The following is an 18,967-nucleotide window of genomic DNA, read 5'->3' on the forward strand; positions in this document are numbered from 1 at the left end:
CACTTGTAAATACACCCAAGCCACAGAAAACTCTCTGAACTTTCTTAATTTTGTACAAATATATACACACATGTTACAAATTTGTGATTACTTAAACTATATGTTATTTTCCATTCAGACAAATCTGTTTTATACGTTGTATTGACGTTAAATTTACAATATGCCATTGCTTTCAGACATTGTTTATAAATCTATCAGGAATATTTGAGTCATACAAATGCAACAAAAAAAATAGATATTGTACTGACTTTGGTAAACAACCGATAGCCAGCATTTGTATACTAAATTGAATTGACAAACCCTTAAAGAGAAAGACTATCCTAAATCTTTTAATTAAAGTCTTCAATAATTTAGTATTGTTCTGTAAAATTTCATTGGTATACACTGAAAAAAGTTTTCAACTATATTCATGAAAGAATAGAAAGATGACAAAGCAAGTGCTGATACATGGTCCATCATAATTTTGCAGATTGTTATAGTCACTTTCCTTCATATATGAGGACTCTGCCCCACCTTCCACATTCTCCTGGCGGTCATTTTATTCCATTACACAGCAATGAACTATTAAACTCTTTAAGTGGCCAAATTTGAACCCAGAATTGCCAGTCTTGAGGTCATACAGCAGCTAATCTGTTAAAAATGTCCTTTAGAACAGGTTTCCCTGGGAGAAAACTATAGCTTCCCCTCAAAAAATATATTTAAAATTATTCTTTGGATCAAAAGGAGTTCTTATGTACTTGAAATACTTTTTTCTTATTTTATATATTATGCCCTCAACTCTAAATTGATGTAGACAAAAGATTTCTTTCATTTATTAATATAATTTATATGTTGTTCTAAGTACCTACATAATGTAAATTTAATGATTCAGTGTATTTTGAAAAGAATTCATATTAGATATTTATCTAATATATATATATATCCCAGAATATGTATACAAAAAAAGAAAACACTTTAATTAAATTGAATGTGTTTAATGTTGGTTTTGTTGAGGAACATATATGAACAATAGTTGTATCTGTTATTTTTTTATATTACTATGGTAAAGCGCCATGACTTAGGCAATATATAAAAGAAAACATTTAACTGGACTTCTACTATATCTGAAATTGGAGCCACTAAATTTATTTGCTTTACTCTATTTTGTACTTTATTTATATTTTTATGTATACAAATTTGTCTAGTATAGTATGTTATTTCAGTATTTGCAGACCATGCTTGTTGACAAGCTCTAGATAGTTTACATTTCCATGTGGTTATTATTACTTTGCATTTGAAGATATTACACTCCTCTAATATAATAATAGATGTATTTTAGCATGAAATTAAAATTTGTAAAATTCACAAATACCACATTATCCCTAATAATTATGTTTACTCTTTGTGGTGATTTGAGTAGTTATGGCCCCCATAGACTCATGTGTTTCAATTCTTGGCCTAGAGACAGTGGCACTACTAGGAGGCTTGGCCTGGTTGGAGTAAGTGGCCTTGTTGGAATAAGTGTGGCTTTGTCGAAGAAAGTGTGTCACTGTTTTAGTCCTCATATGCCCATGTTAGGCCCAGTGTGGTATAAAGTCTTCTTCTGCCTTCAGATGTAGAATCATTCATCTCTTTTTCAGGTACCATGTCTGCCTGCATGCTGGCACATTTCCTGCCATTATGATAATTGACTAAACCTCTGAAATTGTAATTCAGCAGCAATAAAATGTTTTCCTTTATAAAACTTGCTGTGGTCAGGGTGTCTCTTCACAGCAATAGAAATCCTAACTAAGACAGAATATCATATATATATATATATACATATATATATATATATATATATAAGAAACCTTATTAATCACCTAAGCTCTCTTAAAAGAATTTGAGACCAGAGATATGGCTTGGACATTAAAAAACATTTGTTGCTCTTCCAGAGGACCCAGATTTCATTCAGAGCATCTACATAGTGACTCACAATAATAATAGTGACTCCAGATGCAGTTGATAGTCTTTTCTAGCCTCTGTGTAATTTCATATACATGTTAAACAGATAGGCATGTATGATGACAATACACCTATACATATAACATAACTGTATGTATATACTAAAGAAACACATGACATACTTGACTTGTCTTTCACTATTTTTGTACTTTGGTATATATATGATTTAGTGAATATTAATATTAAGGTTTGTTAGAGCCTTTAACATATGTATATTTAAATAATCAAATAGTTTATAAGCCATAAAATGACACATTTGGATTTCTGAAGTTTTTTTTAATAGTCTGTCATCTTTATACCTGCATTAGTTTTTAGTGATATGGTAAAATGCAATAAAAACAACACAAATGAACAAAGACCTATTTTGTCCCTGGTTTCAATCCATAATCACTTTGCTTTCTTGTTTCTTGACCCCAGTAAGGCAGAGCATCATAGTGAGGAACTCAGGGTATACAAAATCTAGTGGCTAATCACAGGACAGCAAGTAAACAGAGAGTGAGAGAAAAGCATCAGGTGCACAATATATCCCCTGAGCATTCTCCAACAGACCAACCCCCTTAAACTTCAACTCGTAAAGTTCTCTCACCTCCCATAAGCCTATGAAACAATGAACCTATCTGTGGATGGACAAAATCAGAGTCCTTATGATCTGATCGCTTCCCAAGGCTTACTTCTGAATATTACTGCATTGACATCACATTTTTAGCACATAAATCTTTGGGGGATATTTTATGTACAAACATAGCAACATGTATATTTGTGTGTGACTTACTGCTCTTAATAGATGTCTCATAAGTCATGAAATTATACACTTATTCAATAACATTCATTGGAAAATTATCACTTATCAACAACGCTCTAGCCACAGAGGATTCAGAGACAAAAGGAAATGTGACAAAGCAAAAACTGTGGGTTGTATTTTAAATGATATATATTATCAATTAGTTCGCCTTCTTATTCTCATACTAAGCAAAATTTGTCTCTTTTTTTGTTTTACTGTTTTTTGGTTTGTTTTTTTTTTCCTAGCAAGTCTATTTCTTTTAGACTACGAGGGTACAGCAAGGATAAAATAAATATGTGTAACTGATTGTCCAGTCACACAATATTCGCACATTTAAAATTTAAAAATTACATGACTACAGAAGGTTATATTTCTGTCACTATCCCTCTGATTCTCTAGAATTGGAAGTTTTATTTTTCACAGCTACTCAGCTTTTCCCAGTGTGAGGTAGTTGGTGACACTGTGCCAGTTAAAACATCATCTGTACATGTTGACAAGTGTCTAAGGGAGAGTACCAACTGTTTCAAATACACGGAGATGACTCAGAAATAGCTGTCAGACAACCGTGTTCTCCAGAGGTGACACATCAGTTGGACTACAAGAGCCATTAAGTGACATTTCTCCAAAGAAGAACCTTGTCATTCTGCAGTTTTCATGCTATTGGGACTTCCCTTTTGCTTTATGATAAACCAGAATACAGCATGTGGAAAGGTACTGAAAAATGAGCTTTATCTGAATGCCAACTCGATGCGTACCAAAGGAAATGAATTCAGTTTACTTGGTTTTCTTCTATTTAATGATTGTGGGAGGAGAGATGCCTACAGAAACCAATCCTAATGAAAACTAGTCCATAAAATGCAAGAACATCTCTGGAATGCAGAGCCTCAGAAATAAGATAAAAGAAGGGCTTGTGAGAAACACTCTCTGAGTCTCTCTGGTTTTGACAGCATTAATACCAGAGCTTATATTTGATGAAATCCTCCAGTCACCCTGACTGTTGTTGTACAGTTTTGTTCATTCTTGTTTTAAGTATAATCTTTAGATTTACTCTGAATAAAAATTCAAGAAAATCACTCTCCACCTCACTTTTTTGAAGGAAAGATGAGGAGGTATTTCTTTTCCTCCAAGGTTTCCTCTTCTATAGAAAGATTTTTTCTTCTCTAATCTGAAATGACTTTTGATTATCTAACTCATTTAACTTTCTATACATGTTGGTAATGTACTTCAAAATACCAGAATATTTAATAATTTACTGCAAAGGGTAGAAGGGAGATATACCTAAAAATGTTCACATATATGTTAATTCTACAAGAATATTTTAAATAAATGTAGTGGCTTAATGTTTTTACAAAGACAGCTGCTTCAGACACTTTTCATATTTATTGCTTTACTTTTGTGTATTATAAAAAACACACATTTACCAGTTGATGGCCATTTTTCAAGTTGGAGTGATAAACTTTAGATTGCTCATTAAGTCATTTGCAGTTCTAGAGATAAGGCTGCCTACCTTCTCCTGGCCCATGGCTAAATGTGTCTCAGTATCTGTGGAATTGGATTCAAGAATAATTTATCAAACTTGATCCTTTGTATGAATATGTGTTTAAGTACAATAAGAACAAAAGTTATATAAAAAGTGAGAAATCAAACTTTGTTTCTTTAGAAACTGCAAAAGTAGTAGGCCCAACATCATTATGCCAATTCTCACTGTGTGTTCATGGAGATATGTACACTGACATGGGAGAATGAATGCATTATGCATGAAAGGAATATGTTCACATGTACAAATATAGTCATTCATATTTAAGTACATTTTCTCATATGAAATTCAATACAAGTTGATCTCTGCCATCTGGGTTTTACATAATTTGGCTCTAGAATTTTTGTAGAGATTGTCCTGAATCTATAAACTGAGTAAAAAAGATTTGAAGTAGATTTCTATTAAAAACTCCTCATATTTTCAGTGTGTACCTTTTTTGATAAATCCTCCAAAGTTTCTCTTTTATAATATTTAACTTTTAATTGACATATTTTCTTTTTATGTTTTACAGTTTTACCTCTTTTAAGTACCCTAAAACTTAGAACATACATTTTTCTGAAGATATCTAGGGAAATGATTAAGTGGAAGTGGACACACTTGATCTTTGAGATCTCCCCTATCTTTCTTATTGAAGCACTTACTTATGAGATACAAATATATTAGATTATTTGTCCTTTTAGTTGTTGTTGTTAAGATGTTGGCTCATTGTGCACCTTGTAGCCTGGAATTCACTTTAAACATTAGACTGGGCTTTAACTCAGAGATCTGCCCATGACTGCCTCCAGCATGCTGGGATTAAGAGAGAGAAATTTGCATTTTTAATTTACTCAAAACTGAAAATGTTGTTTTTAAATCTGGTAAAATGATAAGCAAATTTTTAAAATATATTTTTTAGTCAAAAATGAATTTCTTTAACTAGTTCCTTTCTTTATGGGTGGAGATGTAAGTTAGTTCAAATACATGCCTTGTGTAATATGGCTCACAGCTGCCCACAAAGGAGATGATTAGAACATTGTCTGGGAGTTACTTCATTTTTGGTCAACTTTCAAGACTCTCTTTCTGTCTCTATCTTCGTATGTGTCTATGCCTGCCTCACTCCTACCCATACACACACACCATCACACAGAGAGAGAGAGAGAGACAGAGAGAGAGACAGAGAGAGAGAGAGACAGAGAGAGAGAGAGAGAGAGAGAGAGAGAGAGAGAGAGAGAGAGCGGGAGGGAGGGAGGGAGGGAGGGAGGGAGAGGGAAAGAGAGAGATTCCTTCTGCCTAAATGCAGTCTGAAACTTAGAAGGCAAACCTAGCACCAAACTCACATATAGAGTGTCATAAAGAGAAAAAAGACACAAAGTAACCAAAAGGAGAGAGCCATGAATGTACACATCCCCTCAACTCCTGAGAATTCTAAGAGAATGATCAATTTTTCATATAAACAGAGTGTCCCAAACACATATCCATGTAATGCACAGGGACTTTCCAAAGGGATAAAGGTTTCTACAAGAACGCATATTTGCCAATGATTTTAATTTCCAAGAATTTCAGCTGTTAATCATTAAGAAACACTCTCATTAGCTAGTAATTAAGGAATTTTGGATAGCTACTTAGATATTGAAGTACAAAGTGTCTGCCACAACACATGAATATATGTGTATGTTGTTTGAATACACTGTTCCTACAGTATGTATTTTTACCAATTTATTTCATACTTGGAACTATTTATGAGATTAAACTTTTAGTTTACAAATGCAGAACTAATCAGTCAATAAATTTATAACTTGAACTCTGCACCAGATGCTTTCAAAATTCTTTTCTAAAATATAACAAGTATCCTAAAACGCATGCCTAAAATTGTTGTAATAATCCAGTTTTGAAAGTTCCCATGGGTATTGATAATGGAAATATGAAGAGAGAGAGAGACACAGAGAGAGAGAGAGAGAGAGAGAGAGAGAGAGAGAGAGAGAGAGAGAGAGAGAGAGAGGAAGGGAGAGAGAGAGCTATCCAGGTTTAAAAAAAATGACATAAATGTTCAATGCTTTTATTACTATCTAATTAAATCACCTTTGCATATTATCATATCCATATGAACACTGACTTCATATTGTTCAGGACATATTTACAGTAAATTCATTAATCTAAATTAATAGTTATTTGCACATGTTTAATCCACATAACACACATACACAAATAATTAAAGAATCACATTTAAATTCATTCAATTAGAATTCCATTTGGAATGATGCTTATTTTACTGCCAAAAGATAAAAATTTCCCAGTGAGGGATCAAAGGGGTATAATTATGAGATTAGCACATCCCTATTCCTGTTGGATGAGTATAGTCATTGTGAATCAGTAGATCCAGTCCTCTTAATAGATGCCAATGGTGCTTTTGTATATAGTCAATGCTCCATTGACTTAACCAAAACACACAAGGGCCATGCTATTATGCAGATTACCTCATTAGATACCCTACACTGGGGTGCAAGAGAGCACTTGACGAAACCCATTGGCCATCCCACCTCATTTAGTCTCACTGACCCATTGTTCTCAATGGTTTTCCACCAAAAATTAGCTCAGCTGGGAGAAGCATGGGTTTAGAGATCATTGGGTGCTCACACAAACACCATATCTAGTGTGTGGTAATTGTTGGTGATTTAGTTCCTGTTACGTGCTTCTCCAACTCAAAAATTTGATGCATTAGGAAGCTATTGATGAGGTTAAAAGGAACCTTCATTCAACATTTATTTTCACTCACCTTGAATTCTCCTCTGCTCTAATACAATCAATCACTGAAACTCAGGAATGAATTATGTCAATTCTAAGTGATTTTCAGATAACCCAGTGTTACCTTCAGTTTTTTTAATGTAACCATTGATTCAAGCCGTAGTCATTACTTAAAGGTAGAAAAATTGATACCAGCATAAAAGGAAAGCAGCTTTGAAATACTGTCAAGACTGTACATAATTGACCAAACTTTTTGATGTCGTCTTTAATTAACATTCATAAAGACATAAGTAAGAAAACCTTTGAGTTTTAAATTTAATTTAAAAGCCAAGCTGTTTTAGAAAACGATGGGCATATTTTACTCCTATCCAGCCTCTGAGGATCACACTTAAGGTTTAATAAACACCCTTCCCATTCTGCTGCTGGTGTTTCATTTTGCATAGGGTGACCTTGGTTTAGGATATGAGAGTTTGTTATTGAACTTACAGCTTGCTATCAAGGTGAACATCAACACTTGCAAAACAACCCCTATGGATGTAGTTCTTATGCGTGCATCATGTCTTTTCAGACACCACACTAATATCTAGGGCATCAAAGAAGGACATATGCAAAGCAGGTATCTCATTTCTGTGCAAAGGAGATTCTATGTAATGAATTTGCTTTGTTTGGTAGTGGATTGTGAGCTGTCCTCTCCAACACTTCATACCAGCTGCCAACATCTCCCACACAGACCAAATGTCTTCATTTGAAACAAAGACACCTTTCTGTAGAGCTACTCAAATGGAGATGAAGCTTGTTATTTTTTTTGCCCTACATATTCATATAGGAAGACATATAAATAGGTGCCATCATTTGAACTCACATTCATCTATTTTAAATATATACATATATAAATGTATATTCGTGTATAAATGTATATGCGTGTATATTTACATGTTTAGCACATGAGATTTCATGCTAGTTTTCATCTGATTAGCATTAATCCAAATAATCAGAAAACTGAGTAGAAAAGAAGAATGCTCAAATAAACAAGCTGAATAGATAAGCTTAGAAATAGTTTCGAACATATTCTTTGCTTTTATTTTAATTCATAGTATCCTCTTCTGACAGCTTCAGCTCATGACACAGAAGACATAGTTTGGCTTTGTCCTCCTGTAGTAGAATTGCCACTGTTCCTAGATGGGCTGAATGTTTTTGTTGGAATGCAATTCATCTTCATTGTTTCCGTGCCGACAGGATGGAACCTGCTTACAAATTTTACAGCTTGCAATACTTTTTATTGTTGTTCTGAAAGGGCTCCTGAGGGCTTTCTATTTTATTTTTAGGAACATTCTGAATTTTTCCCCTTTATACTATACTTTCTCCTATTATGAGTGATGACCCTGGGATTCTAGGGAGGGGAAAAAATAACCAGCACCCACAAAACTCTGTGACTGTCATAAGTGTTAATGCAATCTTCCAGTTCTTTGATTTATTGCAGGTGCTACATTTTAACTACGTTATAGTTAATGAAGAATATCAACAGTCCTGGTGGAATGCTGACATTCCTTCAAACTAAAAGACATTCAGTGTGTCTCAAATGTCTTTCAAGAAAAAAAAACACAGAATAAGGAACGATTTTTTCTGTACTTTTAGATATTGAATTGTTACCTCAAAGAAATAAAATAAAGCCACTTTTACAATGCAATTATGAGATGGTATCACTCTACTCTAAGGAACCCCTGTTCTTTCAATGCTTTATTTTATTCCATTAGAATGTCTTAGACCTGTTTAAATTTGAATGTATGGAAAAGAGAGGCCCCCAAAGCAGTAGAGTATGGGTTTTTATTAACACATTAAGAACTTCTATTAATAAATCCTCTTGTGAGAGGTCATTTATACTCACATGAAGGAGCATGGGCAACACAATGAATGCACCCTGGACCAGGAGGGGCAACCGCCAAATCAATGAGAGAAACATAGGATTACACGCAGCCGACAGATTCTGTCAATGTAAAAATCCAGCTGCCAGGGAGCCACACTGCTCTTGTGTGGAAAAGCAAACTCAGTCTAAAACAGCACACACATTGCAAACTCTGAAGAGCCGTTTTCCATATGTGTTTATTGCTGCTTTTAAAATTAGTTTTTTATAATTGCATAGTGGAAGAAATGTCTGTTTAAAATAGCTTTTTAAATTTGAAAAGACCCTTTCCTACACAAAAGCTGTCAATAGTTGACTTCTATTCCTCAATCATGAGGTGTTTAGTTGTTGTTGTTACTTCTCTGTAACAATAGCTACATAATAGTAAGCAACCTAGGGCTACCATTTTAAGTAGTTTATTTCTAGATAAAGGATCATAAAAATGCAGAAAATAATTGCATTCTCTCCAAGGTGCGATATTGAAACAAAAGTGATCATGCTTCCAATGCTTACTAAAACTGATATTTTCTTGTAATTAGTTTTGTTTAAATTAAAATTATGAATAATTTACTGTTTATTGGATTAGAGAAATGATAAAGTTACATCGAACTATTATTCTATGATCATAAACCTAAACTGAATCCTGGTAAGGAATTTAATTGTGTTGCTTTCATTGTATGAAATTTTAATTTTAATTAGAATTATAATTCTTGTTGTATTGCTCAGAGTATATTACTGATTAACATTTTTATGATGGATACAGAGGCATTATTGTTATTCCATTTACTACAGTAATAACATTTCAAAACTTTTAAACTTTCTGTATTAACAAACTTATAGAATAATATTGAGAAATGTCATACAAAACATATGATATTGACTATATATTGCAATACAGGCACTAATATCCAAATAGACTGTGTGTCCTATACTGAGGTTTTTTTATAGATATCTAAGTTTTAGTTTTCTGTTTTAGTTGCACAAGACTGTTGTGAGAATATACAAATAGGACTTAATCAAAGCATATCCTCAGTGATGTAATAAACATTGTTCATGGGGTAATTGTCATTTTTCATGGTAGAGAGTTATAGCAGTTGTGCAAGAAGAATTAATCCCCTGAGGTTGAATGAACATGCAATTTGGCAGAGATGATATTTAACACATAGTCAGATGTCTATACAGTAATTCTTCCTTCTTCTAGGAAAGGTGTAAGTGTGCTACAAGAGATATGAAATATTGATGTCACAATTGGCTAAAACACACAAAAATTATTTAATACATGTTTAATTCATTTTACTGTTGATTGTCCTAGTGCATAATGAAATTCTTGTCTGTACCTAGAGTAGAGGGGAAATTTTTTTTCTATTGGTCTGCCCAATTTCTTTTCTGTTTTATCCTGTTGAAATTTTCTGGTTCAGAAACTGTTAGTTTACTTGCTTCCTCAATTAGCCCTTTGACCTTTTATCTGCACATGGCTGTTCACTTGCCTGTTTAACTTTCATACTCTTATTAATTTACCAAGACCATTGTGAGCCACCATTTTAGTGAAATGTGTCTTTTCATTCCCTCCGAAATCCTGGTCTTTTGAATAGAATCCTGGTCATACCTTGTATCTTTTTATTGTTGCTTTCTCCTCTTCTACAAGGCCAAAAAGACTGTGATACCAAATACTGTCTCTCATCATGCTTGTGAATATTTGTTTTCTTCTGTCGACTGAAATGGAGGCATGGGAGAGGAACCTTCAATTGCATCACGATTCTGGCATTTCATCCCTACTGGACACTAGCTTAGGGATCTTTAGGAGATTACCCATTGATCTCCTTCATTTTATAGGAGTAGAGATGATATGTAATAATACTACTGTCAGTGGAGAAGTGCTAGGGCAATTTTGTAGGATGCGTGGATTTTGCCAAAAGAGCTTTTTGCCATATAATAGATGTTTAGCATGTATTTGTTCAGTGGAGAAGAAGTTCTCACTAGGAAAGTGATAGCCACAGTATGGTTTATAGGAAATTGTCCTTTACGGAAATGATCACGCACTTCCTGAGACTAAACTTTGTCCCTTTGTTATTATGGTTCTATTGAGTCTGAGTCTATCCTGTCCATCTGTTATCTTGAAAATGATTTTCATTTTCAGATCATAGTTCTCCATCTGTGTGTCTGTCTCTCTGTCTCTCAATGTGTCTGACTATGGCTCTCTATCTTGCTTACTCGATTTTTCTTGGTCTCTCTGGTGTGTGTGTGTTTGTGTGTGTGTGTGTGTATGTGTGTGTGTATTTCTAAAAAGTAAAACAGACTGGAAATATTAAATTCATGGGATAATTAAGTCAAAGTAATGTAACAATACATACATGGAAAAATAATAGAAAAAGAGGACTGAGTCCATTTAACGACACACAATGAAGATGAACACAGAAAGTTCTGAAACTCAAGTGCAAAATTTGGAAAATGAAATATACTGTAGAAACTGATGGCTTAGTTAAAGGTCTAAACTTGTGGACTCTTAAAAGCATGGCTTTTATGGTAACCTTTAAAATACATGGATTCTATGCAGGTGCTTCAGGGATACTGTAAGGCTTAATTGGTATTTGAGTTTTAAATGTTTCATATGGTTTTAAGGCTTTAACTTTAAATGTAGTCAGACATAAAAATTTCAAGTAATCAATACACTGGAAAGCTCCAAAAACATTAACTTTTTTCTGATTTTATAAAATATTTCATGTTTTAATGCATAGAAAGCATTTTCTGTATTAAGTCCACTTTAACTATAGTATATGTTAATTTACCCCCTTTTTCATTTACAAAACAAATTTTGCTATATAAAATATTTGGAAATGTGTGATTTGAGTGTGGTTGGTCTCACACACCAAAGGGCTTGTTTTTAGTCAGAGGTAACATGGATTTGGAGTCTTTGCATCTATTGACATTTTTCTCATGAGAGTAGTATAGGAGTTACATAGTCAATTCTCATTACTTTCAGTTGTTATGTTCTATAAACTCACAAAGAACACCAACTTATCGAATGCTAAATCATTGCTCTTTTTGGAAATACAAGATTAGGCTCCTTTGATCCTCTGCTTGCAATTTTTATCAAACAATCAATACATAAGCTTGTTTTATGTGCTTTGTGGTTAAAGGCACCTTATTTAATACATGTATACAGTTGATTCATTAGCACTGAACTCAGAGACCAACAGCACTATAATTCAAGTCTGAATAAAGAAGCTGGAACTCCATTGTCTTTTGTTCTGTGGTGCACAACACAACACTCTTGTGAGGGACAACTTTCCATAGTAGTCCAGCCCAACCTAAAGAAACCATTTAAACAACAGTACAAAGAAGCACATATATGCAAATAAATAAATGAAGAAATGAATGAATAAATAAATAAAAGACACTTAAATCTGAGAAATTTGCTTCTTGGAATATAAAAAAGCCATTTCACAAATGCAAAAGTAGTTAACTTCAGTTAACTGAAAACAACACACATTTTCTTTTGTGAATGATGATGTTCCTAAATGTGTATGAAGTAAGATTAGTCACTATTATGATTACTATCATTATTATTATTTGTGTGAAAAATTTTTACCATGTAGGTGAATTTGCAAATATACACTTTGTATGTAAAGGCATCAACTACAGTTGTTTTTCAAACAACCATAGAGTTAGACATTAAGACAGTGTCTTTGTGACTTAAAGTGATAACTCCAGTTAGAAGCTTAAAAATGGTCACATCTGGACACATGCTGCTAGACTGAATGGTAAAATATGCCTTTTTCTTGCACCACAGTCCTGACACTGTGGTATATCTAGTGGAGGTAACGCTAGGTAGCTTTGGGGCTTGTTGGAAAGGGAGAATCTCAGTCCTCACCACACTCAGTCATTGTGATAGCATGATCATTTTTGAGCTCAGTAAACGTAGAGCTTGTCAATGAAGCCAGTCTAGCCATTGTACCGAGCTAGTTTTATGTTGGTAGTGGAATTTGATCTCATTTCCTAAAGTTTGTCCAATAAGTCTTAAATGTGCTGACCCATGTTCTGAGACAATCCTGCAATTCATTTTGTCAGGGTAAATGATTGAATCAGTTTCCTTAAGCATGACAAAAGACTGTCAGAGTGCAGAAAATAAGTCTTCTAAAAGTCAGAAAACACTCATATTTAGCCTTATCCTTTACAGGGATTTTTGAGGATCGGGATTAGTTAAAAATAAAAATAAAGACAATAAAATCCTCTGAGTCCAATGAAGTACATGTTTGAGAAGGAAGTAAATAAGGCTAAATTAAGAGAGGAGTGAGATTTGATGTCCTTAAAATACCACCCAAATATACTGAGAGAGTATTTTGTTTGTTTCTAGATTAACAAGGAATGCTAACAGGAGAATTTTCAGTCTTAGCAGAATGTTTAGCTACCCAGAGATTATATTGAGCCAGGTGGAATTTTTCCAAACACGCAATATTTACAATTCTCTATTCACTAGTTCCTGGACACAGTCAGATAAAAGCACAGCCACAAATGCTTCTATCTTCCACATAAAGAAAAAATGTACACATACCAGAGAGAACATTTCAGACAGACTCAAAATGCTACTGGGTTCTCACAGAGAGACCATTGCACTGTTGTGTTTGTACAAAAATTAAAATGTGTCTTTGCATTAAATAAATTTTAATTTAATTTAGATTATACAATTGAAACTTTTATCAGGTGTACAGGAAACAAGAAAGTACCAGTCAGTACAAAACAAGCAAGTATTTATGTATGTACGCAATCAATTTTATGGTCATGAATACCATATTTTAGGAAATAACCTAATATTATGCTAAAAATCAGACGAGTTAAAAAGTGTTGGGGAAACACTGCTTTAATAGCACAGTATGTTGTTTTATTTTCAACACTCATCCATACACTGTGGGAAGTTGTCAAAGTTGATATATGTACTGTCTACCTCCCCACAGCAATGAGCCTCTCTTAAATTCTGCTTTTTAAGTATGCTCTTGAAGTTCAGGCATTAATATTTTTATTTTCAACTGTTCCTGCCTCCAAGGTTTTATAACACTATCGATTACAGTGCCAGCAAATCATTATGTTTTGTAAGGACCTCTCTCTTTCTACGAGTGTGTAAGTGCCATTCTGGGGGAAAAATGTATTTTAGGGAAACAATACTTAGATCGCAGACACACAGACAAAAAAATCAAAAGAAGGGAAGGTAAAGGAAAGGATTTCATTGAATCTTGGATCGATAATATTTGACCTTATCCAGCATTTAATTGATTGGCTCTTCAAATCTGTAAAATGGAGGATTACACTCCTGGTTATAGAGGCTGTTTTACAGCCTGTATGTACATTCGTATTGATCATAGATGTACTATGTCATAGTTATCATTTAACAAATAGGTCAGAATGGGAGAATTATTTGCTGATTTTTTTCTCAGAGCTGGGATCCATCTGTAGGTTGCCAGATGTGTGTGACAATGAATGTCTTATTTAAGAATTGTGAGCTCCATGAAGTACTTTCTGCAACTATTTCTGCCATATATTAGAGAGGACCAGTGACTAAATGACTTGTTTTCTAAACTAAATATTTATATCACCTTAGAAATAATATGTGAAGCCTTAGCTCTCAGAGTGGTTATAATTGAAAACATTCCCTCTAAAGAGCTAAGAGGAGACAGCAGAAAACCACTGGCTATTTACCTCTATGAAGAGAAGGATGTTTCTGCAGGCACACAGAGAGATAATGATTGTCTGTAAGGCATTAGGCCAGTGTAAGGATGAAACTTACCTGTCTTCACCTTCATCTTGGAACTCCAAGCTTCCAGGAATGTGTGATGTAAGCATGTTCTGTTTAATCACCACAGGCTGTGATAATGTGATGGGACTACAAGATTCAGAAAGTACAATTATATGGACTTTATTAAAAAGCCAACAGCATTCTAAACAAGCATCAAGATGTCTTACATAGAGACAAAGACAAGCTGTTCATCTGGTACTGAAGATAAGGAATTCTATGGAGATTGTTGCTTTGTACAGAACTAAGTATAAAATTTAAGAGGAAAGATATAAATGCAGTATTAGGAAGGAAATGTATGACACAAATTTAACTTCTATTTTGATTTTGAGAAGTAGTAATTAATGAGAAGGTGTCACTTAGCATTCTATGTGGTAACTGTTTTTGCCTTTATAACATTGTGCACATACATTAATCTCTTCAAAATTCACTTCCCGTGTGAAATAACTAGGAAATAATATTTAATGGTTTTTATGTGAGAATTAAATTAGGCCATCTGAAGTAACTGAGCTTAGTGTTAGAGCATAATTGTCACTCTGAAGTGTTTGAAAACCTCAAATACTGTTATCATTGTCATTATTTCATAAAAATTCACAAGATTAAAGAAAACATTATATTTTTATTTAAAAAATGAACTATTCCTAATTCTTCCCTCATTGATTGCTTGCATTAAATGGATGATGAATCACTAATTTATGTTAAATACAAAATTGGCTTTATGGCTAGTGGTTTTTGGAATTGTTTGCAGTGGGAGAATGCTTCTACAGCAGCTCTAGCTAAGCACATCCATTCCTTTGCAGCATTAGCCTGCTTTCTTCTAAATCTCTTTAACTGAATTTACTCAAGATACTCAGATCCTGCTGGGCATATATATCAACTTTGACTTAAGTTGTCAAAGACAATAATTCTGACACTTAAATGATGAGGTTGTGGAGAGGATGTGGCGGAAGCATAGATGAGAGAGATTAGCATAAGGTCAGCCCTGATCACATTCCTGACAAAGCATCGTGCTGACAACACTGTTGCTAATTTCCTTTTTTATTAATATCAGAATCGTTGCCCTGTGGGTTACACAGTCTACCATCTTGGATATATCCAGCTGCCTCATTATCTTTGTAACAATGCACAAGAGGCAAGGTTAGCAACGCTGCTTGGCAAGAAGAAAAACATTGTGTTTTCCTTTGATAATTTGCTGACTCTCCTGAACAGTGTAAATATCCTTAAAAGGACCATGATTAGAGTATAGCTAGAAGAGAGCTGTGCAGGAAAAAATGACATAATCTGAAAAGTACCCGAAGATTCATTTAGATGTATCTAGAAACGTGGATTAGAAAACGTTATTAGAGTAGACCACTTTAGAGGTTCTTCCTTTAATTTAGGAAATGATGAATAGTGAAAATGTGAAAAGAACCAATATTTTTAATAGGAATTTTGTCTCAATGCACTCTTTATGAGATAAAATAAAATGAAGTTAGTTCAATCAGCACAGATCCTCTTGTAAAACCCCTTGCAACCACTTAATTCAGCTTCCAGGAGTTCCTCTCTCCTCGCTGGACACTAGTCTCTTTGCTTCTTTACCTTCCTCTTTGGTCTATCTAATGGATGGATACCATTCATGAAGTTGTACCACAGGTTTTGGAGACTACCATCGGGAACACTATCACCATTGCCTCCAGAAACCACTTGTATTCTCATGAGTTATTTTGATGATGCTAGTACATGGTACCAACAGCACATGGAAAGTTAAGAGGCCTGCCAGAACTGTAGGAATTCCTGCTGTGTAAAGAGATCTCCAAATGCCACATAATCTGCCAATGCTATGGTATATTTTGTGAATTTCCCAAAGCATAGCCCTACAGTCAGATGCTAAGTAGGAGGCTCACTCCCATGCATTATACATAGCCGTTAGTGCTTAGCATAGCAAACATGTAGCTGCAGCAATGTGCCATCAACAAGAGGATGGAATATGAAGCAGAGGAGAACCAAGTAGAAAATGTAGGTTTCCCTTAAAGTCATTCTTTCCCTATAACAACCAAAGGCATGCCTTCACGAACTTGTTTATGGATATGTCACAGCTCTGAGGGAAAAAACATTCTTTATGAAAGTGTCACAGTTCTGGAAGGAAGAAATCTTTCCCAGTGGAGATGGTGCAGTTCTTAGGGAAAAGTCTTCCATTATGGACACCATTGCAGATCTGAGGGGGAAGGGTCGCCTGATAGAAGAGTTAATAGAGGAAAGGCATCTGCAACACAAGCTTCACACAGAGATTCTATTGGGAGGGACACATGCGGGTGGCTGACTCTGCTTGGCAAGAAGAAGTAGGGAACTGAGCAGAAGACAGGCTTTATGTAGGGCTTCTTGGGAGATGGAACCTTCCAGACTGGCATGGGATTGGTAAGATTATGGTGGCCTGATCTTGGAGTAAACTCAGGCACAAGTGAGGTTCCTTTTCTTGGACCTGGTCTCAGGCATGAGGTCAAGTCAGTGTTAGGAAGTTCTTTCCTTGGCCCTTTTACTCTACAAAGAGACTGGTGGGTTTTGAGGCTCAGGGACTTGTGGGCTTTTGAAGGTTTCCAAACCAAAAACTGGGGTCAGACTTTTGCCTTACAGGTTATGCAACAAATGGTAATTTTAAGATGCTCATTAGAGGCGGGCCCCTACACACAAAATAAATCATCTGCTGACTGCTATAGAGAATGACTTTTTTTTTCCTGCATTTGACCTTGCTTGTATAGGTGTCCAGGAACTACCTTGTTAGACTTTGTTTTCAAGATTGTGCCATTTGAGCATTCTGCGAAAAAAAATGCATCTTGTAAGCCCAGGAACTAATATTACAGAGAGTCCTTATGTGCAGAGGTGTTTGTCATCTACTTTTGGAATCATGCTTATATCTGAGGTGTGTGCGTGCGTGCGTGTGTGTGTGTGTGTGTGTGTGTGTGTGTGTGTGTGTGTGTGTTTGTCAAGGCCTTAAATCTCCGTCTACAATGTCTGATGAAGTGAAGGAAAGGGGACTGTATGACAGATGTGAGAGGCTCAGAAGAGGGAGCACAGCCAACAGAAGAGTGAATGAAATTGTAGAATGATAGAAAACGTGGCCTTGAGAAAATAATTCCAATTCAACTGGGAGGTGCCGATTCACAGCTTTAAAGGGTGACATAGAAGCAGGTCCTATTACACATTTGGTTATTAAACAGGAGAGGTTAGTATCAAAAAGCAAAGGAGTTTTTCAGTTTGTTAGCACTACAGAGATAAAACACTAGGGGGCAAATGTGATTTTTGATGTTGAAGTTATTTCCTTGCCTTTTGTGTTGTCACTGGATGGCTACCGAACATTTCCACACTGGAAGGAATCTATGAAAAGAGATAGAATTTACTGTAAATTTTGGGGTTATGTGGAGATTCGTTGTTGACAAAGATACAGGAATAATGTGGTTAGCAAGATAAGCCTCAGGGATGTGAACAAAGTTAGAGAAAATAGAGTAACAATTAGGAAAAGATACTATCTTTTACCGAAAGAATAGGAAAGAAGCGGCAATAAGGGAGGGAAATAAAAACAGGTCTTCAGGATTCTCAGTTAAATATCAGGTGGTATTTGCCAACAACACAGTCGTTAGACCTGGACAGAGGACCAAGGTAAGCCACCATGTTGAAGTGTCCCATGAGTCAATGAGTGATGATCAAAGGTATTGTTAAACAACATCCCAGGATCAAGTAGAGGTTAAGTAGCACAGATTAGTAGAAGAACCTGTCAGCAATGCTTTCTGATTTCCTGAGGAGGAGCTGGCAGTTCTGAAGAGAGAGAGGAAATAAAGAAGCTAGGGACAGCAGCATTTTGCACAGTGGAGAATTAGCAGGGTGAGCATGGCTGAAAGCACACTAACAGTTAGCTCTGTGTCCTGGCAAAAAGCCTCTGAGAAGGCTGGCCAGAGGGGATAGGTTGGACAGGAGAGAAATGGAGCCAGAGAAGAGTTAGTAAGGAGGAAACAGGAAGTGACTAAGGTAATACATGCTTCAGTTGTATTGAAGAATATGTTCCGTGAACTCAGGTAGAAACAATGAATTTAATTTCTAGGTGATTTCAGAAGTAAGGTTCGGGGGAGTGGTTCAATTCTGAATGATTGATTCCTTTCATTCTTATTCTGACACTTGTTTTGATTTCTAATTCGTAGCCTGTTCAATAGCTGAAAGCACCATTTCTCTATCTTAAGCCTACTAAAGGATAAGGGAACTGTGCTGCTAAGGATATGTTTGTTTTGTTTT

General features: G+C 35.1%; 1 protein-coding gene across 6 annotated transcripts in view; it reads left to right on the plus strand.

The window, feature by feature from the left end:
* Pcdh9 (protocadherin 9) overlaps positions 1-18,967 on the plus strand; it is an 846,200-nt gene that overhangs the window by 780,353 nt on the left and 46,880 nt on the right. The window lies entirely within an intron of this gene.

The sequence above is a fragment of the Mesocricetus auratus genome, unplaced genomic scaffold, assembly GCF_017639785.1.
Source record: "Mesocricetus auratus isolate SY011 unplaced genomic scaffold, BCM_Maur_2.0 Super-Scaffold_2245, whole genome shotgun sequence".
In the NCBI taxonomy this organism is placed as follows: Eukaryota; Metazoa; Chordata; class Mammalia; order Rodentia; family Cricetidae; genus Mesocricetus; species Mesocricetus auratus.